Below are 17,237 nucleotides of genomic sequence, written 5' to 3'. Positions count from 1 at the left end.
CTTCTTCCCTTCAAGGCCCTGCTGAGAGCTCACCTCCTCCAGGAGGCCTTCCCAGACTGAGCCCCTTCCTTCCTCTCCCCCTCGTCCCCCTCTCCATCCCCCGATCTTACCTCCTTCCCTTCCCCACAGCACCTGTATATATGTATATATGGTTGTACATATTTATTACTCTATTTATTTATTTATTTTACTTGTACATTTCTATCCTATTTATTTTATTTTGTTGGTATGTTTGGTTCTGTTCTCTGTCTCCCCCTTTTAGACTGTGAGCCCACTGTTGGGTAGGGACTGTCTCTATGTGTTGCCAATTTGTACTTCCCAAGCGCTTAGTACAGTGCTCTGCACATAGTAAGAGCTCAATAAATACGATTGATTGATTGATTGATTGATTGGAAAGCAGGATTGTCATAATGAATGCATCCTTTTGGTTCTTCAAAGCCCCGATACCAAGATCCACCCAAAGGATGGATCTGCTTTCAGAAACCAGATCAAGAGATCACTTATTATGTGCCAAGCACTGTGCTTATCACCGGGGCAGATAAAGATAAGCGGGTTGGACACAGTCCCCCTCCCACAGTCTTGATCCGCATTTTACAAATGATGTAACTGAGGCCCAGAAAAGTTAAGCGACTTGCCCAGGATCACACGGCAGACAAGTGGCGGAGCCTGAATTGGAACCCAGGTCCCCCGACACAATTGTGATATTTGTTAATATGTACAAGTGAAACAAATAAATAAATAGAGTAATAAATATGTACAAACATATATACAGAGAAGAGGAAAGGAGAGCTTAGGGAGGTCTCTTGGAGGAGATATGCCTTCAATAAGGCTTTGAAGACAGGGAGAGTAATTGTCTGTCAGAGGAGGAGGGAGGGCATTCCAGGCCAGAGGCTGGATGTGGACGAGAAGGTGGCGGTGAGATAGATGAGATCGAAGTACAGTGAGAAGGTTAGCATTAGGGTAGAAAAGCGTGCGGGCTGGGTTGTATGAGGAGAATTAGTGAGGTGAGGTAAGAGGGGCCAAGGTGATTGACTGCTTTAAAGAAGATGGTAAGGAGTTTCTGTTTGTAGCCAAGCGCTTAGTACAGTGCTCTGCACACAGTAAGCGCTCAATAAATACGATTGATGATGATGATGATGGATGGGTAACCATTGGAGATCAGTCAGTCAATCATATTTATTGAGCACTTACTGTGTGCAGAGCACTGTATTAAGCATTTGGGAGAGTACAATACTACAGGGTTGGTAGACACATTCTCTGCTTTTTAGAGGAGACAGACATTACTATAAATAAATAATTTATAATAACGTATAGATATGTACTTCAGTGCTGTGGGACTGAGGATGTGGCAAATACTAAATAATAATAATGATGGCGTTTATTAAGCGCTTACTACATGCAGAGCGCTGTTCTAAGCGCTGGGGAGGTTACAAGGTGATCAGGCTGACCCACGGGAGGCTCCCAGTCTTAATCCTCATTTTACAGATGAGGGAACTGAGGCACAGAGAAGTTAAGTGAGTTGCCCAAAGTCACACAGCTGACGATTGGCGGGGCTGGGATTTGAACCCATGACCTCTGACTCCAAAGCCCGGGCTGTTTCACACTTGTCAGCTGTGTGACTTTGGGCAAGTCATTTAACTTCTCTGTGCTTCAGTTACCTCATCTGTAAAATGGGGATTAATACTGAGCCCACCGTGGGACAACCTGATCACCTTGTAACCTTCCCAGTGCTTAGAACAGTGCTTTGCACATAGTAAGCACTTAATAAATGCCATTATTATTATTATTGTTATCCTTATTATTATTATTTCCACTGAGCCACCCTGATCACAAATTACAGTTCAGAGATGATGTAGAAGGAAGAGGAAGCAGGATTCATTCAATCATTGTCGTATTTATTGAGCACTTACTGTGTGCAGAGCACTGTACTAAGCGCTTGGGAAGTACAATTCAGCAACAAATAAAGGGATAAAGAGGACTTAATCAGAGAAAGTATCTTGAAGGTTGTGTAACCTCAATAAGGATTTGAAAGTGGGGAGAATGATGTCATATGGAAGCAGAGAAGCAGCATGGCTCAGTGGAAAGAGCACGGGCTTTGGAGTCAGAGGTCATGGGTTCGAATCCCAGCTCTGCCACATGTCTGCTGTGTGACCTTGGGCAAGTCACTTAACTTCTCTGAGCCTCAGTTACCTCATCTGTAAAATGGGGATTAAGACTGTGAGCCCCACGTAGGACAACCTGATCATCTTGTTTCCCCCCCAGCGCTTAGAACAGTGCTTTGCACTGTTCTAAGTAAGTGCTTAACTTACTTAAGTTAAGTAAGTGCTTAACAAACTCCATTATTATTATTATTATTATTATTATTATTATTATTATTATTATTATTATTACTATTATTATAATACAGAGGGGGAGGTAGTTCCAGGCCAGAGGAAGGATGGGGGAGAGGAGTTGGTGGTGAGATCAAGGAGATCGGAGCACAGTGAGCAAGTTGGTGTCTAGGAGTGTGAGCCCACTGTTGGGTAGGGACTGTCTCTATATGTTGCCAGCTTGTACTTCCCAAGCGCTTAGTACAGTGCTCTGCACGCAATAAGCGCTCAATAAATACGATTGATTGATTAGGAGTGAAGTGTGTGGCCTGGGTTGCATTCCCCATTTTACGCTGAATGTTCTAGGGGAGGCCCCCTCTTCCCTTTTGCTTCCAGTGGGTCCAGGATGTCTCAGCGGATGAGTACGAGGCTGGGAGGAGGGAGATGTCAAGTTCTCAAGCCAACCCACGCTGCCTGGCAGTGGGATCGCCTGCTCAATAAATTGCTCAATAAATACAATTGAATGAATGAATGAATCTATCATTGAAATGATAGAGCCCTGGGCCTCAATTTCCTCCTCTTTAAAATGGGGAAGTAATATGTGGGTCTCCCTATCCATTAGGGACCATAGATAGTTCATGAGACGATATATAGGGAAAATAGAAAGGGCAATGAAAATCCGAGGTAGTATTGTATTTGTCTGTTTTCCTGCAACTGACAGTTATGTTTATTTTGGTCTCATCACCTTCATCATCATGCTTTTAGGGGAAGCCTACTTAGCATTTCCTTGCATATACACTCAATCCTTCTAAAACATATTTTCATCACCCATTTTGGAGAGAACACAATTGGAAAATTATTGAGCTTTCTTCTGACTATATGCAGAGCCCGTTGTTGGGTAGGGACTGCCCCTATCTGTTGCTGAATTGTACTTTCCAAGCGCTTAGTACAGTGCTCTGCACACAGTAAGTGCTCAATAAATACAATTGAATGAATGAATGAATGAATCTATCATTGAAATGAGGTGTTATGTGAATGGTTCTGGACTCTGGTCAAGACGCGCATCCATAACGTGAGTTTTCCATATCACAGGGTTTGTCAATAACTTAATAATAATAATAATAATAATTATGGCATTTGTTAAGCACTTACTATTTGGTAAACACTGGGGTAGAAAATAATAATAATAATAATGACATTTATTAAGCACTTGCTATGTGCAAAGCACTGTTCTAAGTGCTGGAGAGGTTGCAAAGTGATCCGGTTGTCCCACGGGGGGCTCACAGTCTTAATCCCCATTTTACAGATGAGGGAACTGAGGCTCAGAGAAGTTAAGTGTCTTCCCCAAAGTCACACAGCTGACAATTGGCAGAGCCGGGATTTGAACCCATGACCTCTGACTCCAAAGCCCGCTCTCTTTCCACTGAGCCACGCTGCTTCTTCCATGCTGATATGTGGTAATCAGGCTGGACACAGTCCATATCCCACACGGGGCTCTCAGTCTTAATCCCCATTTTACAGATGAGGTAACTGAGGCGAAGAGAAGGGAACTGACTTGACCAAGGTCACACAGCAGACTAGTGGAGGGCCTGGGATTAGAGCCCACGTCCTCTGACTCCCAAGCTCCTGCTGTATCCATTCGGCCACGCTAACCTACCCGGCCTAAGAGAAGTGAGTTTAGTGAGATAGTCCCAGCTATCATAGAGGTGGCAATGGCTTGCTGTGGGCAGAGTGTGTCTGTTTATTGTTGGGCTGTGCTCTCCCAAGCGTGTAGTACAGTGCTCTGCACACAGTAAGCGCTCAGTAAACGTGACTGACCGGTAATAGTGGTGGTGGGGACCCAGTTGGGGGAGTGGAGGCCCTGTTACTGGAGGATCATGACTGAGCTGGCCTGTGTACTGGCCTTCCTTAGGTCCAAACCCTCTTTTCAGTAGGATATTTCCTAATTAAATAATCTCCCCATAGTATCGGGCTCTGTGCCAGGTGCTCAGTGGGTGTTTTAAACGTGTTAATTGATGATAACGGCGATCCAAGACTTTGCTGCCATTGTCAACAAATGTTGTGTTTCCCAAAGGTCATTAGTGGGTTAGCACAATATCACCCCTGGGGCAAAGGTGTCCGTTTTGGCCTCTACTCTCCTCTGTCCATCAGTGCGCTCGATGTTCTGTGTTTATTATGATGCCAACAACTTCACTTAGCCTCTCCGTTTTTTTTTCTGTGTGTGGTTCCTCAATGTATCTGTGATGTTACAGCCTTTTGATTATGATCCTAATGAGAAGAGTAAACACAAGTTCATGGTTCAGTCAATGTTTGCGCCGACTGACACCTCAGATATGGAAGCAGTAGTAAGTATTGAAGGTGTTCTTCACTTAAACATACCTTAAAACATGGAATGCCCTCCCTCCACACATCCACCAAGCTAGCTCTCTTCCTCCCTTCAAAGGCCTATTGAGAGGTGAACTCCTCCAGGAGGCCTTCCCAGATTGAGCCCCCTTTTCCCCCTCCTCCTCCCCACCCCCCTGCCCTACCTCCTTCTCCTCCACACAACACTTGTATATATTTGTACAGATTTATTACTCTATTTTGCTTGTCCAGCGCTTAGAACAGTGCTTTGCACATAAATGCCATCATTATTATTATTATTATTATTGTACCTATTTACCATTTTTGTTAATGATGTGCATATAGCTTTAATTCTAGTTCTGATGATTTTGACACCTGTCTACTTGTTTTGTTTTGTTGTCTGTCTCCCCCTTTTAGGCTGTGAACCTGTTGTTGGGTAGGGACCATCTCTATATGTTGCCGACTTGTACTTCCCAAGCGCTTAGTACAGTGCTGGGCACACAGTAAGCGCTCAATAAATACGATTGAATGAATGAATGAATGATGGCAGAAGTGGGGGTCTACCCCAGAGTAATCCTCCTTACTCCGCATCTCACCCCACATTCCCCCCCTCCCCAACAAATCAATCAGGCAATAATACCTAGATCTTAGTGGGCATCACTTGCCTCGTTTGCGCTTGCCACACTCTTTTTTTTTTAATCGTATTTATTGAGCGCTTACTGTGTGCAGAGCACTGTACTAAGCGCTTGGGAAGTCCAAGTTGGCAACATCTAGAGACGGTCCCTACCCAACAGCGGGCTCACAGTCTAGAAGGGGGAGACAGACAACAAAACAAAACTTATTCACAAAATAAAATAAATAGAATAGTATGTACAAGTAAAATAAAGGAGGCCTTCCCAGACTGAGCCCCTTCCTTCCTCTCCCCCTTGTCCCCCTCTCCATCCCCCCCATCTTACCTCCCTCCCTTCCCCACAGCACCTGTATATATGTATATATGTTTGTACATATTTATTACTCTATTTATTTATTTATTTATTTATGTTACTTGTACATAGCTATTCTATTTATTTTATTTTGTTAGTATGTTTGGTTTTGTTCTCTGTCTCCCCCTTTTAGACTGTGAGCCCACTGTTGGGTAGGGACTGTCTCTATATGTTGCCAATTTGTACTTCCCAAGCGCTTAGTACAGTGCTCTGCACATAGTTAGCGCTCAATAAATACGATTGATGATGATGATAGAGTAATAAATCTGTACAAACATATACACAGGTGCAGTAGGGCGGGGGGGATGGCGAGGGGAAGCTCTTAGCACAATGCATTACACCCAGTGGATGTTCAATAAATACAGGGAAGCAGCATGGCCTAGTAGATAGAGCCCAGGCGTAGGAGTCAGAAGGACCTTTGTTCTAATCCTGGTTCTGCCACCTGTCCTCTGGGTGACCTTGGCAAGTCACTTCACTGCTCTGTGCCTCAGTTACCTCATCTGTAAAATGGGGATTAAGACTATGAGCCCATTTGGGACAAGGACTGCGTCCAACCCAATTTACTTATATCCATCTCAGCGATTAGTACAGTGCCTGGCAATCAATCAATCAATCAATCAATCGTATTTATTGAGCGCTTACTATGTGCAGAGCACTGTACTAAGCGCTTGGGAAGTACAAATTGGCATCACATAGAGACAGTCCCTACCCAACAGTGGGCTCACAGTCTAAAAGGGGGAGACAGAGAACAAAACCAAACATACCAACAAAATAAAATAAGTAGGATAGAAATGTACAAGTCAAATAAATAAATAAATAAATAAATAGAGTAATAAATATGTACAACCATATATACATATATACAGGTGCTGTGGGGAAGGGAAGGAGGTAAGACGGGGGGATGGAGAGGGGGACGAGGGGGAGAGGAAAGAAGGGGCTCAGTCTGGGAAGGCCTCCTGGAGGAGGTGAGCTCTCAGCAGGGCCTTGAAGGGAGGAAGAGAGCTAGCTTGGCGGATGGGCAGAGGGAGGGCATTCCAGGCCCGGGGGATGACGTGGGCCGGGGGTCGATGGCGGGACAGGCGAGAGCGAGGTACGGTGAGGAGATCAGTGGTGGAGGAGCGGAGGGTGCGGGCTGGGCTGGAGAAGGAGAGAAGGGAGGTGAGGTAGGAGGGGGCGAGGTGATGGACAGCCTGGAAGCCCAGGGTGAGGAGTTTCTGCCTGATGCGCAGATTGATCGGTAGCCATTGGAGGTTTTTGAGGAGGGGAGTAATATGTCCAGAGCGTTTCTGGACAAAGATAATCCGGGCAGCAGCATGAAGTATGGATTGAAGTGGAGAGAGACACGAGGATGGGAGATCAGAGAGAAGGCTAGTGCAGTAGTCCAGACAGGATAGGATGAGAGCTTGAATTAGCAGGGTAGCGGTTTGGATGGAGAGGAAAGGGCGGATCTTGGCAATGTTGCGGAGCTGAGACCGGCAGGTTTTGGTGACGGCTTGGATGTGAGGGGTGAATGAGAGAGCGCAGTCGAGGATGACACCAAGGTTGCGGGCTTGTGAGACGGGAAGGATGGTAGTGCCGTCAACAGAGATGGGAAAGTCAGGGAGAGGACAAGGTTTGGGAGGGAAGACAAGGAGCTCAGTCTTCGACATGTTGAGCTTTAGGTGGCGGGCGGACATCCAGATGGAGATGTCCTGAAGGCAGGAGGAGATGCGAGCCTGGAGGGAGGGGGGAGAGAGCAGGGGCAGAGATGGAGATCTGGGTGTCATCAGCGTAGAGATGATAGTTGATGGCACACAGTAAGGGCTTAACAAATACCACTGTTATTAATAATTGCAACTACTATTACGGGACAGGAGAATGTGTATGCTAACCTGTACTGTCCCAAGTGCTTAATGCTCTGTGCACAGTAAGCAAAGAAGCAGCATGGCTTAATGGAAAGAGCCCGGGCTTGGGAGTCAGAGGACATGGGTTCTAATCCTGACTCCACCACTTGTCTCCTGTGTGACCTTGGGCAAGCCACTTAACATCTCTGTGCCTCAGTTTCCTCATCTGTAAAATGGGGATTAAAACTGTGAGCCTCACGTGGGACAACCTGATTACTCTGTATCTACACCAGTGCTTAGAACAGTGCTTGTCACATAGTAAGCACTTAACAAATACCATCATCATTGATAAATACGACTGACTGCCTGCCTGCCTATTGCGTGCAGAGTAATAATAATAATAATAATGACATTTATTAAGCATTTAACCATGTGCAAAGCACTGTTCTAAGTGCTAGGGAGGATACAAGTGATCAGGTTGTCCCATGAGGGGCTCACAGTCTTAATCCCCATTATACAGATGAGGTAACTGAGGCACAGAGAAGTTAAGTGACTTGCCCAAAGTAACACAGCTGACAATTGGCAGAGCTGGGATTTGAACCTATGACCTCTGACTCCAAAGCCCGTGCTCATTCCACTGAGCCACGCTGTACTGTATTAAACAGTCGGGAGAGTATCATGGAGGAAGTAGACATGATCACTCTGCCCTCAGAGAGTTTACAGGCTAGCAGCGGAGACAGAATCTACCATCATTTGCAGACAGGGAAGCGAAGGAAAAGTAGATCGGCCCACAATTAAGTGCTTACACATATGCTTTTATTCAGTTGTTACCTCTGTCTGTAATTTATTATAACTATCACCTGGATTCAAAGCCATATTAAATAATAATAATAATAATTATAGTATTTGTTAAATGCTTACTACATGCTTAGTACTCAATTGATTTTGTTAATGATGTGCATATAGCTATAATTCTATTTGTTCTGACGATTTTGACACCCGTCTACATGTTTTGTTTTGTTGTCTGTCTCCCCCTTCTAGACCGTGAGCCCGTTGTTGGGTAGGGGCCATCTCTATATGTTGCCGACTTGTACTTCCCAAGTACTTCGTACAGTGCTCTGCACACAGTAAGCACTCAATAAATACGATTGAATGAATGCCAAGCACTGTTCTAAGCACTGGGGTAAATACAAGATAATCAGGTTGTCCCATGGGGGGCTCACAGTCTCAATCCCCATTTTACAGATCATCATCATCATCAATCGTATTTATTGAGCGCTTACTATGTGCAGAGCACTGTACTAAGCGCTTGGGAAGTACAAATTGGCAACATATAGAGACAGTCCCTACCCAACATTGGGATCACAGTATAAAAGGGGGAGACAGAGAACAAAACCAAACATACTAACAAAATAAAATAAATAGAATAGATATGTACAAGTAGAATAAATAAATAGAGTAATAAATATGTACAAACATATATACATATATACAGATAAGATACAGATATACAGATATACAGATAAGGTAACTGAGGCACAGAAAAGTTAAGTGACTTGCCCAAGGTCACATAGAAGACACGTGGTGGAGCTGGGATTCGAACCCATGACCTCTGACTCCCTAGCCCACGCTATGGCGACTAGGCCATGATTTAAGGCACATCTCCTCCAAGAGGCCTTCCCCAACTGGGTCCTCATTTCCTCTTCTTCCACTCCCTTCTGCGTTATTTAGATTTTCACCTTTTATTCACCATTCCCCCTTTCTGTCAGCACTTAACTATATATCCATCATCAATCGTATTTATTGAGCGCTTATTGTGTGCAGAGCACTGTACTAAGCACTTGGGAAGTACAAGTTGGCAACATATAGAGACAGTCCCTACCCAACAGTGGGCTCACAGTCTAAAAGAGATGGGAAAGGAGGAAAGGAGATGGGAAAGGAGGAGGGAAGGAGATGGGAAAGGAGGAGGGAAGGAGATGGGAAAGGAGGAGGGAAGGAGATGGGAAAGGAGGAGGAAAGGAGATGGGAAAGGAGGAGGGAAGGAGATGGGAAAGGAGGAGGGAAGGAGATGGGAAAAGAGATGGGGAAGGAGGAGGAAAGGAGAAGGGAAAGGAGGAAGGAAGGAGAAAGGAAAGGAGGAGGGAAGATGGGGAAGGAGGAGGGAAGGAGATGGGGAAGGAGGAGGGAAGGAGATGGGGAAGGAGGAGGGAAGGAGATGGGGAAGGAGGAGGGAAGGAGATTACTCCATATCCATAATTTACCTATATCAATGTCTGTCTCCACCTCTAGACTGTAAGCTTGATGTGGGCAGGGAATGTATCTACCGCCTCTGTTATACTCCCCTCTCCCAAGTGCATGGTATACACGTTGAGCACTCACTAAATTTGAGTGATTGATTAATGCCTTTCTCACCATTTGATTGTAAACTCCTTGAGGGCGGAAAAAGTGTTCAGTCACTCTACTGTGCCCTCTCCAGTGCTTAGTACAGTGCTCTGCACATAGTAAGGGCTCAGTAAATGTGCGATGCAGCGTGACGTAGCGGATAGATCATGGGCCTCGGAGTCAGAAGGGCCTGTGTTCTAATCCCAGTTCCGCCACTTGTCTGCTGCGTGACCTTGGGCAAGCCACTTCACTTCTCTGTGCCTCAGTTACCACGTCTGTCAAATGGGGATTAAGACCGTGAGCCAATCTGATTATCTTGTGTCTGCCGCAGCACTTTGTACCATGGCCGGCACATAGTAATCAGTTAACTAATATCATTTAAAAAAAATACCACTGACTGATTGCATACACTGTGCTTAACTGTTGGGAAAATATAAACAGAAAGAAGTGTGTATCCCATGCTCACAGAAAAGCACCTGAATGCACTGAAGATGGGAGAAGGTGAAATGCAAAAAGAGATGGATTGCCCCGATTAAATTCGTCTCAGGGGCCTGTTTGTTTCAATATTTCCCCTTGTGGACCATCTCTCAACATCTGTTCATCCCATTGCCTGGTTCAGCAGCTGCCTCAAATTTAATAAAGGGTGATTGCTGTTTTATCTCCGAAAACCATTTCAAGTACTTATAGAAAAAATATTGCAAATCTCCAATGTTGGAGATTCTCAGCGGAAAGAAGAATTATGCTGTGGCAACTCTATAATCCTAAAGAACTGTTTTATTCCTAGCTCAAAGCAGCATTTTCAGCTCAATTTGTGTTAGGCTTGTCATGTGAGTCCTGTCAGAGAAAATGGAAATTTATGGATAATATGTTTGCCTTGCTTTCCAAATGTACCTTTTTGTTCCTCTTTGTCGAACTTCTGTCTTTAATCTCAGAGAATAATAGTGGGAGGCGGGAGAGGTTGGGAGCTTCAGAATCACATAAAAGCCGCAAACCCCATTACTTATAAGGATTGCAAAACTGAAATAATTACAATAATAATAACGATAATAACTGTGGTATTTGTTAAGGGCTTATTTATGTTCCAGGCACTCTACTAAGTGCTGGGATGGATACAAGCCAGTTTGGTTGGACACAGTCTCAGTCCCACATGGGGCTCACAATCTTAATTCCCATTTTACAGACGAGATAACGGAGGCGCAGAGAAGTTAAGTGACTTGACCGAGGTCACACAGCCGACCGGTGGGGGAGCCATCATCATCATCAATCATATTTATTGAGCACTTACTGTGTGCAGAGCACTGTACTAAGCGCTTGGGAAGTACAAGTTGGCAACATATAGAGACAGTCCCTACCCAACAGTGGGCTCACAGTCTAAAAGGGGGAGAGGATTAGAGCCAGGATTAGAACCCAGGTCCTTCCGACTCTCAGGCCTGTGTTGTGTCCACTAGGCCATGCCGCTTCCAAGATTCTTCCTGATGGTTTGAAAGGTAATCATCCTCTGCGCTGTAGTCGGAGCAGCCAACTGAGGAGGCCACATAGTCAATCCTCATTCCTGTGCTCCAGGGCAGACTTGGCTTTGGAGGTCAGTAGCCTACTTGTTAGCCAGGAAAATCAGGAAATTTGTTGATACCTCAGCCAACTTTTCCCTGAAGAATCAGGAGTAACACCTGCCAGTATTGAGCGTGTCCGTCTCCCCCTCTAGACTCTAAGCTCATCGTGGGCAGGGAATGTGTCTATTATATTGTTATACTGTACTCTCCCAAGCCTTTAATATAGTGCTCTGCACACAGTAAGCACTCAGTAAATATGATTGAGGAACAGGTTGGGCTGCCTTATCTGTTGCCACAAATGGAGGGGTGAGGGAAGCAATGTAAGTGATAAGACTCTGAAATCAACTGACTTCTGTTGCTGAAACAGAATTTTTTTTATAAAAATGTTCAGAGGAGCAGGATAACGGAAGGTATTAGGGTTATTTTTAATGGTTTTAACCCTCTTTGTCCTCAAGACAGGTTTTGAGGTTATGAGTTTATGTATCGAATGGCGACCAGGCTGAATCTGCAGATTAGCACAGATATTCCGTTGTATCTGTTTTTTTGAAAATAAATTGAGAGGTGGTATATAGCTCAGTGGAAAGAGCCCAGGCTTGGGAGTCAGAGGTCGTGGGTTCTAATCCTGGCCCCCTCCACTTGTTGGCTGTCACTCAAGTCACTCAACTTCTCTGTGCCTCAGTTCCCTCATCTGTTCCCTCATCCCTCCTCCCTCAAGACTGTGAGCCCCAAGTGGGACAACCTGATTACCTTGTATCTATCCCAGTGCTTAGAACAGTGCTTGGCACATGGTAAGTGCTTAACAAATACCAATCAATCAAATGTATTTATTGAGCGCTTACTGTGTGCAGAGCACTGTACTAAGCGCTTGGGAAGTACAAGTTGGCAACATATAGAGACAGTCCCTACCCAACAGTGGGCTCACAGTCTAAAAGGTTATTATTATATCTTCTTTTTTCCCCATTGATTCCCCTCAAAACTGAGTCTTTAGGGGACTCCCCTTAAAGACCTAATACCAACGTGTATGTCTACGTAGCTATTTCTAATAGCTCGCATAATAGTAAAGCAGGGCATATGTTTTAGGGCCTCTCATTTATGGTAGAGTTAAAATGGCCTGAGGGTATCATCCAAACAACCCTAATTGGCTTTCCATTATCTAAAAAAAGTAAATTAGGAAGTTTAAGAGCCTACATGGAGTTCTGCCTGACACAACAAATTGTTTACTTGAAGATTTTGTTCACCATCTCGGTGGAACGTTTAATAATGTATTGCCTTTGTTGAAGTTTATGAGAAAAAGCAATTTGCAACCTGCTTCTAGTTTCTATGGATCAAACTTTCCAGGTGGTGGATTATTAATCAGCATTTTGACTCGACCTTTCAATCAATCAAATGGTATTTCTTGTGTTCAGGGCACTCTTCTAGACTGTGCGCCCACTGTGGGTAGGGATCGTCTCTATATGTTGCCAACTTGTACTTCCCAAGCGCTTAGTCCAGTGCTCTGCACACAGTAAGCGCTCAATAAATACGATTGAATGAATGAATCAATACACTAAGCACGAAGGAGAATGACACAAGTAAAATAGATTCAGTTGATAGACTTGATCCCTGCTGTCAAGAACCTTACAATCTTTTTGTTTGTGTGAATTCAGAGGCCAAAATTGCACTTTTCCATGAGGAAATGCAAGAAGCCCAAATATTCTCCTTAGATTCTTGCCTTTTAAGAGATGTATAGTGCTGGGAGAGGGGAGTGGGGAGCCTGTCAAATTCGGCATCCAGTAGAGCTGTTGCCTAGGGAGGATGTCCTTCGTTGCTAAGAGATCATTAGCTCCATTCTGCATCCACGTTGGCTTGTTTTGCTCACTCTGGGCAGTTGCCCTGCCTCCTTCAAAGCTCAGACTTTGGATAATGACCCCCACAGGCAGATCCAAAGCATTCTGATCTATATAATTAACAGCTGAATTTAAAGTTTTACACAGATCACATGAATGCTTTGGTTTTACACAGTAAAATAACTCACTGAAGTCTGACCCACCAATGCCTTTCATCCTAATTTCCTTAATCAATCAATCGTATTGAGCTCTTACCATGTGCAGAGCACTGGACTAAGTGCTTGTGAGAGTACAACAGAATTAACAGACTGTGAGCCCACTGTTGGGTAGAGAAGCAGCATGGCTCAGTGGAAAGAGCCCGGGCTTTGGAGTCAGAGGTCATGGGTGCAAATCCCAGTTCCACCAGTTGTCAGCTGTATGACTTTGGGCAAGTCACTTCACTTCTCTGTGCCTCAGTTCCCTCATCTGTAAAATGAGGATTGACTGTGAGCCCCCTGTGGGACAACCTGATCACCTTGTATCCTCCCCAGTGATTAGAACAGTACTTTGCACATAGTAAGCGCTTAATAAATGCCATTATTATTATTAGGGACTGTCTTTATATGTTGCCAACTTGTACTTCCCAAGTGATTAGTACAGTGCTCTGCACACAGTAAGCGCTCAATAAATATGATTGAATGAATGAACAGACACGTTTCTCTCTCCCTCCTCCCACAAAGGGCTTACAATCTAGAGGGGAAGACAGACATTAATATGAGAAGTAGCGTGGCTCAGTGAAAAGAGCACGGGCTTTGGAGTCAGAGGTCATGGGTTCAAATCCCGGCTCTGCCAGTTGTCAGCTGTGTGACTTTGGGTAAGTCACTTCACTTCTCCGTGCCTCAGTTACCTCATCTGTAAAATGGGGATGAAGACTGTCAGCCCCCCTGTGGGACAACCTGATCACTTTGTAACCTCCCCAGTGCTTAGATTAGTGCTTTGAACATAGTAAGCACTTAATATCATTATTATTATTATTATTATTAATATGAATGAATAAGTAATTTATAATATATCATTTAAAGATATCTACAATGCAAAAAGGCAGTGCAATCGACAAATAGATATTTGAATTTCTGGGCTCAATTCTGAACTACATTCACTCAATCATATTTATTGAGCGCTTTCTGTGTGCAGAGCACCATATTAAGCACTTGGAAAGTACAATTCAGCAGCTCTGTGTGCTACAGAGGTAGACTTCTCTTCATTGACAACATGTATCGAGGGCCTATTCTTGGCAGAGCCTACCATTATTAGTCGGTACTATATACTGAGTGCTTCCTGCGTGGTTTAGTGGAAGGAGCCCGGGCTTTGGAATCAGAGGTCATGGGTTCAAATCCCGGCTCCACCAGTTGTCAGCTGTGTGACTTTGGGCAAGTCACTTAACTTCTCTGGGCCTCAGTTACCTCATCTGTAAAATGGGGATTAAGATTGTGAGGCTCCCCGTGGGACAACCTGATCACCTTGTAACCTCCCCAGTGCTTAGAACAATGATTTTAGCGCTTAGAACAGTGCTTGGCACATAGTAAGTGGTTAACAAATACCATTATTATTATTATTATTCCTCTGCATCCAAACTGCTAGTGCCGACCTGAGCACTTGACCACTGCGTCCGTCTCCTTACTGACTTTCCTGCCTTCTGCTCTCCCTTCCCCAGTTTGTACTTCCCTCTCCTGTCTGGATAATTTTTCTAAAAAAAAAGTGTTCAGTTCATGTTTCCCCACTCCTCAAGATCCTCCAGTGGTTGCCCATCCAACTCTACATCAACTAGAAGCTCCTGGTCATTTGCTTTAATAATAATAATAATAATGATGATGATGATGCTATTTGTTAAAATGATGGTATTAGTCAGAGGACATGAGTTCTAATCCCAGCTCTGCCATCTGTCAACTGTATGACCTTAGGCAAGCCACTTAATAATAATAATGGTATTTGTTAAGTTTTTACTATTTGCCAGGCATTGTATTAAGCACTGAGGCACTGTACTAAGTGCTTACTTCTCTATGCCTCAGTTACCTCATCTGTAAAATGGGGATTAAGAGTGTAAGCCCCACATGGGACAACCTGATTACGTTGTATCTCCCCCAGCACTTGGAATGGGGCTTGGCACATAGAAAGTGCTTAACAAATGCCAATATTAAATTATTACATTATTATTAAATTGAATTATTAAATTATTACTACCAACCTGATTTCTAGCAAGATCTTGCAGGACCAAATGAGTTAGAAAAAAGAGCCTTGGGAGCTAGAAAAATAGTTAAGTGAAAGGCAAACCAGTTGAGATAAGAATTTGTGGGTGTCCAGTACAGTGGTTTGCAAAGCACTGTTCTAAGCACTGGGGGGGATACAAGGTGATCAGGTTGTCCAACGTGGGGCTCACAGTCTTCATCCCCATTGTACAGATGAGGTAACTGAGGCTTTTAGACTGTGAGCCCACTGTTGGGTAGGGACTGTCTTTATATGTTGCCAACTTGTACTTCCCAAGCCTGAGTTCTTCAGGCTGCCCATATGCTCCACCACTCCTCTGCTGTGTGACCTTGGGCAAGTTATTTCACTCCTCTGTGCCTCAGTTACCTCTCTGTAAATGGGGATTGACTGTGAGCCCCATATGGGACAGGGACTGTGTCCAACCTGATCCTTATGTGCCTACCCAAGTGCTTAGTACAGTGCCTGGCACATAGTAAGCATTTTAGACTGTGAGCCCACTGTTGGGTAGGGACTGTCTCTATGTGATGCCAATTTGTACTTCCCAAGCGCTTAGTACAGTGCTCTGCACATAGTAAGCGCTCAATAAATACGATTGATTGATTTAACAAATGCCATTTTCAATCGTATTTATTGAGCGCTTACTGTGTGCAGAGCACTGTACCAAGCTCTTGGGAAGTACAAGTTGAATTTAAAAAATCAAAAAATCTACGCAAACATTCTTAGACTGCTCTCAGGGGTTAGAATACAGACTATAAGTTGCATTTAAAACAAATAAAAACCCTTATACTTCTTGTCCTAGAAGTTTCTTCACTTAGGCAGTGGTTGAATGAAACAAATCCCCTGTTCTTCTTTTGGTTTGCCTTTTCTGAAGAAAACATGCTATATTTAAGGGGCATCAGTATTATCATAAGCTGTCCATTACTTAGGTTAGCTCCTGAGAAAGTCATTTCAGGATTTTGACTCGGTTTCTGTTTATGATAGGAAAATCTGGCAAGTCTGGAATCAGGGCAGTAGAATGTGTTACTTGACAGTAATTCCATCTGTAGATGATGGAAATAAGCTCAGTTATCAAAATCTTTTGTCATATGGGCAGCCTGAAGAATTCAAAAGAAAAATCAGGAATTATATGTTAAAGAATTTAGGCTTTCAATGGTGTGGATGAATACTAATACGTGAAAACATTGAAGGGCTCAGACACATTTTTCCAGTGTTGTGGCTCAAAAGTGAAACTAGGCATGCTTCCCTTCCATGATTATCACCCTGAAATTCAGTTTTTGGCGTAACATTCTTCACGTTCAGGACATTATTTCTTCAAGATGAAGTGGTTTATTTAAAACCACAAGCCCTAATCCTAGAACAGCTGGAGCTGAACAGATTGTCTTTGCCTTGTGCATCTCCATAGTCACTTGAGCATTTTCCACAGTTTCACATAAATGTTCACTGAGGCCTTGTCTACGTAGGCAAAGGGAAGCGGAGAGTCGACCATTCTGTACCCACAAAAACCTTTGTTTCTGAGGAAAAATGATTTGACCTGAATTCTGCAGCCCAGATTCTCTGTATATCTGCTGCTCAGCCTTCTAATTCAGTCGCTTTAATGGTCCTCACTTTACTATTGTTCAGCAGTTGGGAATTCTATAGGAAATGTCCTGGGAGACAGAGGGATCGGAGTGAGGGTGAAAGGCTCGACTATAAGTGGGTTGGATTATACTCGTCTTAGCACTTAGTACAGTGCTGTGCACATAGTAAACACACAAATACCTGTGACTGATCGATTGAT

General features: G+C 43.9%; 1 protein-coding gene across 1 annotated transcript in view; it reads left to right on the top strand.

Moving 5' to 3' along the window:
- Window positions 1–4,544: 4,544 nt before the first annotated feature.
- TTLL7 (tubulin tyrosine ligase like 7) overlaps window positions 4,545–17,237 on the top strand; it is a 190,764-nt gene continuing 178,071 nt past the window's right edge. Inside the window, exon 1 of the mRNA XM_038745502.1 lies at window positions 4,545–4,654. The gene's annotated coding sequence lies outside the window, so the exon portion shown is untranslated. The remainder of the gene's footprint in view (window positions 4,655–17,237) is intronic.

Source organism: Tachyglossus aculeatus, chromosome 4 (genome assembly GCF_015852505.1).
Source record: "Tachyglossus aculeatus isolate mTacAcu1 chromosome 4, mTacAcu1.pri, whole genome shotgun sequence".
Classification (NCBI taxonomy): domain Eukaryota; kingdom Metazoa; phylum Chordata; class Mammalia; order Monotremata; family Tachyglossidae; genus Tachyglossus; species Tachyglossus aculeatus.
The sequence above is the reverse complement of the archived record's forward strand: the minus strand, read 5'-3'. Positions and strand labels throughout refer to the sequence as shown.